Genomic DNA, 14640 nt, shown 5'->3' with positions numbered 1-14640 from the left:
GTGTAACCTGGTGGTTTCCCTCCCCAAGGCCCCTGCAGTCGGTTGGTGGGAGGGCTGGGGGAGCCTTCCAGAAGATGGGGGAACTGCAAGTGGAGGGCAGGAACGCGGTGCGGGGGGGGGGGAGGGAGGGAGGCCGCAGAGCTGCACAGGGTCAGATGCACTGAGGGAGGAGCACCTTCTAACCGGAAGGAAAATCACTGTCGGTTAAGTGCTGTTTCCAGACGGGGAAACTGTGTGGTCTCGGGTTGCTTCTTCCTCAGGCCCCGGGGAAGGGGGACGCGTGAGAGCAGGGTGAGGCGGCAGAGGGGGGACCTGGTATCTGCACAGGTGCCCTCCTGAAGGCCCCGGTCTACCCTGAGTCACCCCCACCCCCCAGGGCCCAGGCGTCCATCCGTTGTCTCTCCCGACCCCTCCTCCCGACTCCGGGGCAGGTGGTGGTCATGTGGCCGCCGTCCTCCTGCGGCCCCGGGCAGCCCCCCACCTCCCTCCAGCCCCAGCCCCATCTTCCCTGCTTCACACCTGCTTCATCCAGGGGGGATGCTCAGAGTGGATGCTCTCTCTGCGCGTTTATGAGGAGCGGGGAGACCTCCCCACCCCCCACCACCCAGGGGGCAGCACGTTCTTCGGGCGGGGGGGGGGGGGGGGGGGGGGAGGGGGGCGGCGCAACCGAGAGTGAAATGCAGGTGGGTGGTTCCCCTGACCCCATCCTCAGGGAAAGGCACCCAGGGTGCGGGGGGGGGGGGGGGGGGGGGGCTGGGGTCCCTGACTCGGTCGGGGGAGGCGCCCGGGGTACAAGGAGCAGACCAGCAGGGCCCCTGACCCCGACGTCCGGTGGAGCCCGGAGGGGCAGGGGCAGAGGTGGCCCAGACCGCCTTGGTGGCTTGAGGAGGGGCCGGGGGGGGGGGGGGGGGGGGGGGAGGAGGGGCGCCCCGGGGCACGGGCTGGCAGGGGCCGGGGCACCAAGCGTCTGGAGGCGTGGCTGGCGGCGCCCGCGGGGCGGGGACCCAGGCAGGACCTCCGAACCCGGGGTGTGTCTGTCGTCGCTCACAGAGGTGGCCCGGGGCTCCAAGCGGCAGACCGAGGTGAAGAGTCGCGCCCCGGCTGGGGGGGCGCACCTGGGGGGCGGCCGGGCTGCCGCGTGGCTCCCCAGGAAGGGGCAGAACCGACGGCCGGGCTCCCGGAAGCGGCCCCCGGGGCGGTGTGCCCTCAGGGAGCCGCGCACGGGGGCGGGGAGGGAGGCCGCCCGCGCGCCCGGCCCGCCGCACCCCTGCAGCCAGCCGCTCAGGGGCGGGGGCGCCCTGGGGCCGCCGGGAGGGGCGGGCGCACAGGAGGGGGTGTTACTGGGCCCCCTGCGGAGCAGAACCGCTTTCGTTTTTCCGTGTTTTCCGGCCGGTGTTCTGGGCTCTCGCTTGCTCTCTTGGCTCGTGATGCGCGGACTCGCCGCGCTCGGATTTCCCTGGCACATGAGAGTACCTCGGGTGTAATTTTTCTTCCCTTTCTGGAATAGTCGTGTCTTCCCGGTGGCCCCTGGCCTGCCTGTCTGCCCGCACGTTTGCTGTTCCTCGTGCCGTCTGGCGCAGACGCCCTTCCGCGGGGCCCGGGGTTGCAGGGGAGCCGGGCGGGGGGCGCTGTCCCAGGCCGCGTGGCCGGGCCTCCTGGGCCCCCAGCGCTGCTCACCTGGGGACGGTGCTTTGCTTGCTGGCTTCCTTTGCATGGTGCAACGGTTGTGGGTGCACAGGACACGGCGAAACCAGCGCACGGCGTGGGGGGAGGGGGCGCACGGACCCTCCCCCAGGTGCCGTGAACCTTTGCACACAAGTGTGTGGGTGGACATAGTTTTCACTTCTCTGGGATTCGTGCCCAGGCGTGAGGCTGCCGGATCCGACCCTGACTGTAGGTTTGGGTAAAGCGACCCCAAAACGTGCCCGCGGAAGGGCCGCCACCCCACCACCCCACCTGCGCTGGGGAGAGACCGTCTCTCCGCCTCTGCCGGGGTCCCAGTCCTTCCTCCAGTCTCTGCCCGGTGAGGGGCGGGCTCGACTTCACGGGGGTCTTAATTTGCATTTCCCTGGTGCCTGAAGATGTTGAACGTCTTTTCACGTGCTAATCGGCCTCCCCCCCCCCCCCCCCCCAGCATGTCTGCTCACATCCCTTGCACATTTTTTAACTGGACTGTTTGTATTTTTTACTTTGAGATTGCGGCTCTTCACGCGGGCAGAAGTGAGTCCTCTGTCACCTGGCCTGCACGCGGGGGTTTCAGGAGCAGAAGTTTGTCATTTTCACAAAGTCCAATATTACCGTTTTTTTTCTCTTACGGATTGTGCTTTGGGTCACGTTTCAGAGCACTTTCCCTCTCCTGGATCCCCAGGGTTTCTCCTGTGCTGTTTTCTAAGAGTTTTAGAGATGTACATTTTACATCCAAGTCTGTGGTTGGTTTTGAGTTAATTTTGTATGCGGTGGGAGACTCGGTCCCATGTCCCCCCTTCTGCCCGCGGATGTCCACGTACTCAGGTACCTGCATAGAGACGACATTCTCTTCATCCCCCTTCTTCCCAGAATCCCTTCTTTTCTGCTTTATTTCTGAAGGCTACTTTTACTGGGTATAGAATCTGGGACTGGTAATTCTTCTTTGGAAATCATTGTGCCAATTTTTTCTGGCCTCCGGGCTTTCGGATGAGAAATCTGCTGTAATCTATTTAAGTCCCTTTCCCCTCCAGGTAATGCCTCGTCCCATCAGTACAGACTTTATATTTGAACATTAAATATTTATTATTTTAAATAGTTATTAAATATTTTAATATATCATATTAATATATTAAATATGTAATATTTGAATATTAAAAAGAAATTTTTACAGGTTGGTAAAGCACACAGTTGCAAAAAGAGCCATGAGCCTTCTCTATGACTTATACCGGGCTGTCGGTGGTAAAGAGTGGATGTAATCAGCAATATGGTTTATTGTCAGCATGTTGTGGACATAATCTAAGGGCATTTCCTCTCAAACCTGAGACCCTTAAAAAATATCCCTCAATAAAGTCTCATGAACAGCTGCCCATGTGTGGACCAGCCACAGGATACCAGGCCACTGTCCCTGCCCCCCGCACGCCCAGGTCAGGCCCCAGGGTGCTTCTTTTGTCTGGCTGCACCCCCTCCCAGGTGGGCTGGGGGGCATGAGTGGCTTGACAGGAAGCCTCTCCCCGCAGGTGGCCCCGGGACAGGCTCCAGGGCTCCTGGGACGGGAGGCCAGGGAAGAAGCTCAAGGTTTACACAGCCCAGGAGTCCAGGTAAGGGGTGTGGGTTGAAGGGTGAGAGGCTTCACAGCCCCATGTCCCCAAGCCCAAAGCAGCTCAAGTGACTATGGCACCCGCAGCTGCTCCCACACCCTGGTTTCCAAGGCCCCGTGACCCCTGGGGATTCTATCCCGTCCAAGGAGCAGCATGGACTCTCTCTCAAGAGAGGTCTCCAGGCTTGGGGCAAAGGTCTCTGTGCCGCTGGCCTGGAAGGTGGAGGTGGGGAGGTCCCAACGGCCCCTCCGTCCTGGGGGTCCACTCGCCTGGTCTGGGCTGCAGCTCGCCACCAGACACATCCTGCAGACTTTGAGGTCAGGCCTCCAAGTAACAGGCTGCCTTTCAGAACAGCTCCCACACTATCCAAAGATGCTGGCACCTCCAGAGCACAGAAGAGGTTGGGCAGGGTGGGGCACCCAGTGCACTTAGCACGGAGTCATGACAAACTCTGTTAGGGGCGATTGTTTATAATCGAGGGAGAGTGAAAAACGGAAGGAAGAAAGGGAGGAAAAGCAGAGGAGGAGGGAAGGAGGAGGGAGGGGGAAGGGGGAGGAGGGGGGAGGGAAGATGGAGGAAGGGGAGGGAGGAGGGGGGAAGAGGGAAGGAGGGGGGAGGAAGGATGCAGGAGGGGAGAGGGAGGAGGGGAGAGAGGGGAAGCAGGAGGAGGTGGAGAGGGAGGAGGGGGGAGGGAGGAGGGGGAGGAGGGAGGAGGGGGGAAGAGGGAAGGGGGGAAGGATGGAGGAGGGGAGAGGGAGGAGGGGAGAGAGGGGAAGCAGGAAGAGGTGGAGAGGGAGGAGGGGGGAGGGAGGAGGGGGAGGAGGGAGGAGGGGGGAAGAGGGAAGGGGGGGAAGGATGGAGGAGGGGAGAGGGAGGAGGGGAGAGAGGGGAAGCAGGAAGAGGTGGAGAGGGAGGAGGGGGGAGGGAGGAGCGGAAAGGGAGACCTGAGCAAAGAGTAAAGCACCTGCCCTGCGGTCAGGCCTGTCCTAGCTTCGAGAGACCCACCTGTAGAGCAAGATCCCCACTGTTTGGTGTCCCTGGGGCCCCAGGAGTGTCTGACCCAGCATGGTATCTGTGTGGCCCTGAAACCCTCACTGCAGGACAGGACTCGGGGCCTGCTGCTGGCAGCTGTCCCGGGGTGGGAGTCCCATCCCGCAGACACTCCGGGGACTCCGGCCTGCATCAGAGGAGGGGCAGCCTGGGCCTAGTAAGGTGGCCTCGGCCACGTTGGAAGATCAGCCTCAGAGGGCGTGAGGCCCCGCTCTGGGGCGACCGGGAGCCACACACACCCCAGCGGGCCCAGTCTTCCTGCACGAAGGCCTCCCCGGTTTGCTCTGGTTTCAAGTCCGTGGTCCGTCACGGCTCAGAGGCCATCCGGACCTGAGCGGCACCCCTGTAATGTGTGTCTTTCCGGGGCAGGGATCCCCGGTGCACAGGGTGCAGGGTGCAAACGTGGTTCCGCTAAGGACATGAGGACAGACCCACCTGGAACATCCCACATCTCCCCTCCCTGGACAGCAGTGGCCCCAGGTGGCCCAGCACTGCGGCCCCTGAGTGGGCACCACCCTGCTCCCGTCTCCAGAGGCTTCCAGTCTCCCTGGGGAGGCCACTGACTCCTGGCTCTGTGCTGCCCCTCTGGCTGCCCTCCTTGCCCTCTGCCAGCTGACCTGTGCCCTCAGCCCTCCGGCAGCCGGGCAGTGTGCTGTGTGCCTGCTCCCCTCCGGCACCGTCCGTGCACCTGCTCCTGTCCCTGTCTGTGCTGAGTGCTCCTCTCCGACACTGTGTGTGGTGCTTTCTCAAGGGCCTGGATCCTCTGGTCATAGGCGGGGTAGGAGCTGACCAGTGGGTCCCCAGTGCAAGTCTGAGCCTTGTCTTGCGGCCGTGGCCTGGATGAGACCTCGGTTTCCCCTCCTGTCAGGACCGTACCAGGACTCACACTGGGGCATGTGAGGCCTGATCAGAGCGAGGGTCCTGCACACACAGGGCGTAGGGATGAGACCGCATGGAGGCCTCACTCTGAAAAGCATAGCAGGACTCAGTGGTCCAGCCGTGACCCCAGGTTCCTTCCAGCGAAAGCCTCGTGTCCTTAGCAGAAGTCGAAGGCCGGGGTGGGCATAGATACCTGTCATAGGAACGGGGTGACCTTTCCCAGAAACCGTGAGGGCGACCGTGAGGGTTGGCAAGTGGCAGGGTGCTGGGGAGGCTGAAGCAATGTAGCCCCACAGCCAAGATTTGGGGTCCCACCCCATTCCCGGGTGGGAAGGCAGCAGGGCCTCCCCAGGTGCTACAGAAATGCTGGCCGGGGCCACTTGGGCAGAGAGAAGAGCTGCCACCCATCAAGGCTACCCCATGGGCTGGTGACGGCTGCTGCTTTCCTGATACTGGGGTTTCTCATCGAGACTCCCTGGAACAGGTCCCCGCCCCGCCGGCTGCAGGCTCCCCAGAGCCCTGGGGTTAGACAAGTGCCTCTCCCTGGGGCAGGAAGGCCACCTGGGTTTGCCCAGGACTTCAAGGCCATGAAGTGCACCCCAGCCCCGACCCTGGCGCCCCTGCATCTGAAAGAGAGACCCGTCTCCCCACCTCCTTGCCCCCGTGATCTTGTTTTTGCAGGGCCTTGGAGGAACCGGCAGCTGCTCGCTAAGAAGGGGCCATCGGTGAGCAGGGGAGAGACGGGCTCGCGGGCAGCTTGACAGCAAGGAAGGACACCGCAGGGAGCAGCAAGAAAGGTCAGACCCTGGGGGCGCCTGGGTGGCGCAGTCGGTTGAGCGTCCGACTTCAGCCAGGTCACGATCTCGCGGTCCGTGAGTTCGAGCCCCGCGTCGGGCTCTGGGCTGATGGCTCAGAGCCTGGAGCCTGTTTCCGATTCTGTGTCTCCCTCTCTCTCTGCCCCTCCCCCGTTCATGCTCTGTCTCTCTCTGCCCCAAAAATAAATAAACGTTGAAAAAAAAAATTTTTTTTTAAATAAAAAAAAAAAAAAAAAGAAAGGTCAGACCCTGGACCAAACCGCAATGATTTTCTGACCATACGCCGAATAATTTCTGTTGTCTTCCTTGTGAAGTGCTCGCAGATTCTCTTCTTTATTTCTAAACAGGGCCCTGTGTGGTCCTCTTTGAAAGATGTGCTTCTTATCTGCGGCCTTGCGGAGCTCACCTTCAATCTGGGAGTCTCGATCCAGAAGGCTCTAGCGCTGCCTGGTCACAGGTGGTCACGGGGCGTGCGGGACCGACGTGGCCAACACCCTTCCGGGTCATCTCCAGACAAGTTTCACAGGTGTCTCCCTGCTCCGTGTTTCGGGCACAATAAAGAGCGTGGGTCCCTAGTTCCTGTGTTCCCGGAAAGCACATCGTGAGGTTCAAGGCATCCTCGGGAAGCCTGCTTTTCCAGAGATTCGTCATAGCTCCGATGAGACGAGAGTGGCCTGGGTCAGCTGAAAGGGTGCTCTCCAATCCCACTGCTGTTGATTGCCACGCCTCTCAACGCTGGGCCTCGGTTTCCCCGCGTATAAAACAGGCACGTGACTGCCCTGGGAGAACGTTGTTTAGACTGAATGGAATGACCGGCTGCACCCCAGCATTGGCTGGGCTTGTGCCGTGTCTTACTTTGGGCTAAAATCAGTCAGATCTGCCTCAGGGGACCCCAGAGCCCTCCCCAGGGGTCCTGCCTGTTTCCAGGGGTTCGCCCCCAGGGTGCCTCCAGGTTTGACTCCCGAGGCATCGGTCCACACCAGGGAACGCCTGGCCGGCCACGTGCAGCTGGCTCAGTCACATCCTCTGTGGCCCCCGAAGCCGCTCTTGACAGAGCAAGGACATTCACACAGTGTGTCACAAAGCATGACCCCGCCCCGTGTACCCGTGCTCTGTGTACATGTGCGTGACAGAAAAGTCTCTTCACGGGACAGCCCCTGCTCTGAACTGCGCAATCTGGCATCTTCTGTGTCGTTATGTTCCAGTCTGTTCTACTCGTTAGGAAGAAAACGCTAGTTGTGAGCCACCAGATTGACTTCCTGACCCATCTTATGAGTCGCAGCGCCCCCCCCCCCCCCCCACTCAGGCTTGAAGAGCCTGGTGGAGAAGGCCACAGTGAGGGCTTTGGGTGAACACAGTATTTATTTTTCCAAAATGTGAGCACAGAAACGTTCGGCATTAGATCCAAGTTCCTCTGCTGCGTCTGCGCCTGGGGTTCAGGCCGAATCCCTCACTGCCCCCTCATCGCCTCCTTCCTCCAGAGCCAAGAAGACACCGGAAGCCTGTGCCGGCTGGCTTTGGCGTGATCCCGGTGCACACCTCCCCCCCACCTCCCCCCAAACATGGGCTTCTCCCTTATGTGGCATCTGAGGCCCCGGAGCCTTCTCTGCCCCGCGGGGATGGGGCAAGGTGGCCGGGTGGTTAGATGTCTGGGCTCTGAGGCCCACCGGCCTCTCCAGCTGACCTTGGTGAGTTTGGAGACTTGCTTTCTCCAGAATGAAAGTTACCATCTGCCAGCCACCTCCAGGGGCCAGGCCCGCCGGGTTCTCCTGCAGTGTACGTCCGCTGCTGCTTTCTGTGAAAGGGGATCCTCATGGTCCGCCCCCACCTGGAGAGAGGGCAGACAAATGACCAGCGCAGAATAAATGTCAGCTGCGCTCGCTCTCGAGGACTCCTGTGCTTTTCGCGGACCTCTCACCTGATCTGCGGGGGCGCGCCTGGTTCTAGTCTTGCACATGCTGAAATGTCGCTAGAAATGCCCACGAGCTCCACGTGCAGAGAGAAGGGAGTGAAGGAGGGAAGTCTTTGGTCCTGATGTTGGCCACCTGCCCCCTTGGTGCACCTATTAGGGCCTGGTCTCTTTGGGGGTTAGAAACCCCCGGGGTTCAAGTTCACTGGGAGCAAAGCTCCCCTAGTCTGCAGCATCAGCTCCTAGTTCTAGAAATCCAGCCAGGGGGAGGGGAGCAGAGGAAAATGCAGTGTCTGAGATGGCTCCCTCGGGGTGTCTCTGGGGGGACCAACCTTTCTGGGCTCCGGGTGCTGGCGCGGGGAGGGGAAAGAGGAGGGGGAGGATGGCAGACGGGGAGGAGTAGGGGGTTGGAAGGCAAGGCTCAGGCTTCGGTTGGTTGCCCTCCTCTCCCCTCCCCTCCCCACGACACCTGGGGGGACTGATGGCAGCAGAGGTCTCTGATCTAGGAGAGGACTGTGGAGCCCAGATGTCATGAAGTGATGACACTCTGGCCACGGGAACCCGTGTTCATCATTTTGAGTACCTTTGCACCAAAGGAGGGCCCCCAGGATGGCGCCTGCATGCGGTTTTCAACCCTGCTGCCTTCTTGAGCAGCCTGGAGGGTTCAGACCAGGGAGCCCGGCCCGGTTCCAGCTCCCAGGGAGGGACTGCTCACCGGGGTCGAGGCTCATCAGTAGAGTAACAGAACAAAACTGGGGCCTAGAAAGTATCTTTGGGGCCTAGATACTGGATCCCTCTTGGACTCCCTCCCAGTTATCTTCCAAAGCCAGGGCTATTAAGCGCCAAACAACACCCTGACTCCACGTGCACAACCCCAGCCCCCGCCCCCGGCTCAACCCCCCCAACCCCTCAAACTCAGCCCCCATCCCGCGGCCTACCCACCAACCCCCGGGCTCAGACCCCGCCCCCCGGGCTCAAACCCCACCCCTGGGCTCAGCTTCCCCCCCCACCGCCTCACAGGTTCAGACCTCGCCCGCAGGCTGAGACCGCCCCCCGCTCGGCTCCCCCCGCCCCCAGGCTCAGACCCCGCCCTCTGGGCCCAAACCCCACCCCCGGGCTCAGGTCCCCCCGCCTCCCAGGTTCAGACCCCGCCCCTGGCTCTGTTCCCCCCGCCCCCAGGCTCAGACCCCGCCCACTGGGCCCAAACCCCACCCCCGGGCTCAGGTCCCCCTGCCTCCCAGGTTCAGACCCCGCCCCTGGCTCGGTTCCCCCCGCCCCCAGGCTCAGACCCCGCCCTCTGGGCCCAAACCCCACCCCCGGGCTCAGGTCCCCCCCGCCTCCCAGGTTCAGACCCCGCCCCTGGCTCGGTTCCCCCCGCCCCCAGGCTCAGACCCCGCCCCCTGGGCCCAAACCCCAACCCCCGGCTCAGCTCCCCCCGCCCCCCAGGCTCAGGCCCCACCCCCGGGCTCAGCTGCCCCCGCCCCCAGCCCTCTGCCCCCTCCTCCCCACTACGGCTCAGACCCCGCCTAACGGGCCCCGCAGAGACCAGCCCTCCGCTCCTGCAGAGCCCAGGGCTACGCTGACGGAAGACACTAGGGACCTGCCGAATTTGGGGTGTCTCAGGAACATTCCCGCCCCATATTCAGCGTGGACGAGGGCACCGCGCTTGGGGGTCGGTGGCCCGCGCGTTTCGGCCGTGCTGTGAGGCAGTCGTGACATTATCAAGAGAGGCGTGGGGCGGGGGCACTCGGCGCGGCTGGCTCATTCTCCGCAGGTGCCACCCGCTCCACCCCTGCATCCGCCTTCACGTGGGGGCTGCCATATTGGCACACTTGCCGCTTCTCCTGGTCTCAGCCGATTGGCTCAGGGATGGACACGTGATCCAAGCTGGGCCAATCAGGGTCTTCTTGTGCGGATACTCCCAATACCAGACAGGTGAGGCAGGGCTTTGCCACCCGCTTTCTGTGCTGGCAAGCGGGCCAGTGTGGCCAACGTCAGCCTGCCTCCCCCTGGGTGTCCCCCTGGGACTTCCACTTCCCCCCTGCGTTTGGCCTGTTGGGGAGCGCAGCAGGAGATGGGGAGGAGGGGGGCCAGGAGTCAGGATACCTACCGTTCCTGCTGGCTCCCCGTCTCTGGCTGTGTCCCCGCTGAGGTCACAGACCCCAGAGGCTGCCTCCTGTCTTCTGGTCCCTTGTGGTTCCCTTACTCTCTCCCTGCTGGCACGTTAGTAACTGGTCTCTTTGTTAAGCCCTCCTGGAATTACCCTAATGGACTGTGTCATCTGATGTCTGCCAGGATCCTGGTCCCCCCTTGGAATTGTGCGCCAGAGCCCAGAAGGAGAAGTCGGAATTTGGGTGGGGGCCAGAACTGAGAACTCGACCATCGCGTGGCTCCGGGGGCCGGGGTCAAGCAGATGAAGGGGGAAGCCGTCTCCCTTCCCTGATTGCACGCCTCCCAGCCCCGTGCTCACAAGCTGTCCCTGCAGCCTCAGCATAAATTTGCTTTTCTGCTTAAACTATCGCAGGGTCATTCTGTTACGTGCAGACAAAAGTCCCAACTGATACACCACCAGGCAACATAAAATCTTGTCACTGCTTCAGACTACTTTTAAAAAGAAACAGAAGAATTTTCATTTCCTTCCAGCCATTAACTTTCCCACAAACCCAACACCAAAATGTTGATTACAGGTGCTGTTAGAGGAGAGTCGTCTTTAGCAGAACCAGGTAGGGATGACTCGGGCCACTGGAGAAGGGCTGTCCTGTCGCAGAATGCAGGCGTGCCAAGCAGTGAGGGACAGAGACCCTGACGGTGGGTGACAAACCGGGAACAGGCCAACTACCGGCTTGTGTCGGGACGAGATGCTTCTCGGCTGAAGCTCTGGGGCCCACCTGCCTCCTCCTTCCGGCACCTTCCAACCACTGGACAGTCTACGTGCATCCTGGGCCCTGCTGACCTCTCAACTGGCCCACCTTGTGTGGTAGGCGGAGAAGCTGAGCGCTGGCCCCAGAGGGAAGGCAGGACCTCCTGCGAGGCAGCTTGGATCCGAAGGGCCCATGTCACAATGTGTGACACCCAACTTGGACAGCGAACAGTTTCATACGAAGTGCGATGCATTTGGTTTTGGGTTTTCTCTTGGCCAAACTTTTTTTTTTTTTCAGGTACACAAAAGACTATCGGGAACGTTGGTTAGCTGGAGTTCCGATTCATGTGAAGATACAACGAACACAGATACTTGTGCACAATCCCGGGGGTCCTGGGCCGTCCCCCGAGAGCTGCGTTTTGATCAGTGTCTCCCTGTGAGGACCGACCGCGAGGGAACAGCTTTCCTCAGTCGCAGCTTGCGTTGGAGGGAGGGTGTCTCCAAAGACATTAGGCGTACGTATTCATGAGCCACAATCGACTCAAACATTAAATGGAAACTTCACAAATTCTGTCCCCGCTGATGTGTCCCAGACCAGCTTAGGAATCGGTAGAAGCCCTGCCCTGAAGAGACAGACAGTTGGAGCCAGCAGGGACAGAAGGTAAGGCAACGAGCCGGCAAGTGAGGCCAGGTGTTTAAACACACCTGCACGAGCCGTTCGCGAGTGCCGGGGACAACAGAGGACTGTCCCCCGGCTTCCCTCCTCCTTTGCTCGCTTTATTTCAGTGCAGCCGTGTGCGATCGTAGCAGACGCTGGATAGTATCTGAAGTAAAACGCACACCCACTTGTCCTCCAGCTGACGGAGGTGACCTGCCGCCTGCCCCCTTTATCCCCAGCGGTCTCTTGCCCACCCCCCGTGTCATTCTCAGCCACTTCCAACATCTCCTGTTTCCTGCGGGTTCGCTGACGTTAAAATGCCTGTCCGGGGTTCGTGTCAATTGGCCTCTCGGCGCGGAAGGCCCTTCACTCTGCTTTCACCGATGGAGCGCCATCTTGGGTTCTAGATCACTTTTCTAACAGCGACAGTGGTTATTTGGCTCCCGAATTAGCTCTTGTGGCGATGGCGAGTTACCCGTTTTACTTCGTGGCCTAAGACTATCCGCGTAGCCTTCATCGGCAGCAGCATCATTCCCCGGGTGGGAATCCTCTGTCCACTGTCTCCGGGCCACCTTCGTGCTCTGCCCACTGCCGGTGGGCGCCTCGGAAAACAGGCCGGCCCAGGGCAGGCCTTCCCGACCACCCCGGTTGTGCCCACGCTGGCTGGGACACGGGAGTGTCTGACCTCGGGGTGTGGTCAGCAGGCTCCCTTTGGGCTCCACCCTGCTGCCTTTTCAGTGTTTCGTCCCAGGGAAATGTGAACTTGATCTCCGGCGCCCACGGCGGGGAGACCCGGCCCCAGGCCACGCCTGTGTCTCCACCACTGGTTTTGGAAATCCGTCTGATGTTTTTTTTTTTTTTTTTTTAATTTTTTTTTTCAACGTTTATTTATTTTTGGGACAGAGAGAGACAGAGCATGAACGGGGGAGGGGCAGAGAGAGAGGGAGACACAGAATCGGAAACAGGCTCCAGGCTCTGAGCCATCAGCCCAGAGCCCGACACGGGGCTCGAACTCACGGACCGCGAGATCGTGACCTGGCTGAAGTCGGACGCTCAACCGACTGCGCCACCCAGGCGCCCCATCGTCTGATGTTTTGAACGAGATGAGCTCGAGGCAGGCCCCAGCCCACGGGCACTGGGCAAGATTCGCATAGGTAGGCTCCTGAGCTGCTGTCTGATCTAGACCCCACTCGGGAGGGCGGGCGCCCAGAGCCTGCCGTCTCCCGCTCCTGCTTGGGGACAGGGTGACCAGTAGGGTGGACCGCAGTGTGGACACAGCTGGGACTCCGACCGCCACCCAGAGTCCAGTGGAACCGGGACCCTGGGGCTGGGGATCCCCTCACGCAAGGCCGGTGAGAGGCTGGGTCAGACGCTTGGCGGGGTCCCGTGGAGCCGGGCTCGGCTAGGCCTCGGGCGGGACGGCTACACGTGCGTTTTGTTCTTTCTCAGGCTAACCCCTCTCGGAGCCGAAGTCTGCCCGCCTGGGCTCGCGCTTCTGAGTCACTTCCTGGCGTCCTTGTCGCCCTGTAGCACTCTCAGCAGGCTCTTCTCATCTCTGCAGGCACGAACGATTTTCCCATTTGTGCTTTGCTGTGTTCTTGGGGTGACATTTTTGTCGTTTTATTTCTAAGTATGCAATTCAGTGGTTTTTAGTATATTCACAGATACGTGCAGCCGTCACCGTGGTGAGTTTTAAAACCTCTCTTTCACCCAGGAGGAAACCCCGGCCCTTAGCACTCACGCTCAGTATTCCCCCCCGCCCCCACCCCGAGTCACGGCTGATGCACTTTGTGTCTGTGCACTTTTGCCTGTTCTGGACCTTTCCTTCGTGTCTTCTTCTCTCACCGAGCGTGTGTTTAAGGTCCATCCAGGCTGTAGCAGGTGTCAGCACGTCTTCCCTCGTCGTGGCCGAATAACGCCCTGTGGGGGATAAGCTTAGGAACCCCCCGGGCTTACACCAGTGGGTTAACAAGGCACAAAGAAATACAGTCAATATAATGCGCACACCTGAGTTTGGATAAACCAGGTTGGCACTCCAAGAATAGGGGGTGCAAAGACACCCTGAGAGTAGGGAGGGGGTGCTGAGCCCCCAAAAACAGAGAGAGAGAGGCCAAGACCTGAAAGATAAATGGCACAAAGGTGCCCAATACACAGGAATAACAAGATTAGATATTCAGGGTGAAAGCACCCCAAACTTAGTACTATAGCAGAAAGCTGCTTTCATAGGAGAATAGGGCCAGGTTCGGTAAATCGGTGAATTGGACTTTGGACCGCCGCGCTTTAGGCAAAGCAGCCCTGAGCTGAGATGGTTAACAAAAGAAAAGATGTCTTGTCAACCCTGCCCTAGGCCAGCAAAGACAAACAGGCACGGCGCCTCCTGTCCTCTTAACAACCATCTGCCCATCTGCCCGGCGCCTGGATTTTGTTTTATGTTGACCCAAGCCCCAAACGCTGTATGTCTTCGAAATCCCCCTTTCCCCCTCACATCCACAAGTTAACACGTTCCTGGTTTCTTTGTCTCTTTGTACACGCCCATCGCGTTTGCAAGCCTCCTGATCTGAATAAAGACGGGGCAAGGAGCCTCATTCCGGGCTCTTGTCTTTTTCCCGAACAGCAGCCATCTCTCGTCTGAATCCTGCGTCTGCTCTTTTGCTGGCCAAAAGAGAACTTCGGACTTAGAGTCTACGACACGCCCCTCTGTGTGGCTGTGCCACGTGTGGCTCTCACGGGCATCAGTTGATGGGCGTCGGGGGTCGGTTCCACCTGTTGATCTGAGTGTCCGTGCACAACTGTTCGCGTGGCCGCGTGTTTTCACTTCCGTCGAGCGTCTACCCGGGAGGGGTCGCTGCGCCACGCGGTAGCTCTGATTCACCGAGGGGCTGACGGGCGTCACAGCGGCTGCTCCGGTCGCATTCCCACCTGCAGAGCGCCAGCCTCCCGGGGCTGCCGTCCCCACCAACACGCCCTTTCCTTTACAGCCCTTTGTGTTATTGTGAGGTTGGTGGTGGTGGTGCCTCTTTTGGAGTCTCCTCTCTTTTCTCCTTGGTCAGGCTGGCTAACGGGTCGTCGCTTTATTGAACTTTCCAAGGAACCGGCTTTGGTTTCATGGATTCTTCTGTATTTTTTTTTTTTTTTCATTCTCTCTTTCATTAACTTCCATTCTAATTTCTACGAGCTCTTTCCCT

General features: G+C 60.3%; 1 long non-coding RNA gene across 1 annotated transcript; it reads left to right on the top strand.

Moving 5' to 3' along the window:
• Window positions 1-2810: 2810 nt before the first annotated feature.
• LOC147578777 (uncharacterized) lies at window positions 2811-12268 on the top strand. Its single transcript, XR_015255659.1, has 3 exons — window positions 2811-3284; window positions 5895-6010; window positions 11096-12268. It is a non-coding gene; the product is annotated as an uncharacterized LOC147578777 (long non-coding RNA).
• Window positions 12269-14640: the final 2372 nt, after the last annotated feature.

The sequence above is a fragment of the Puma concolor genome, chromosome C1 (assembly GCF_028749965.1).
Source record: "Puma concolor isolate L17-30 chromosome C1, mPumCon1.1.hap2, whole genome shotgun sequence".
NCBI lineage: Eukaryota > Metazoa > Chordata > Mammalia > Carnivora > Felidae > Puma > Puma concolor.
This window is presented reverse-complemented; position numbering and strand designations above follow the sequence as displayed.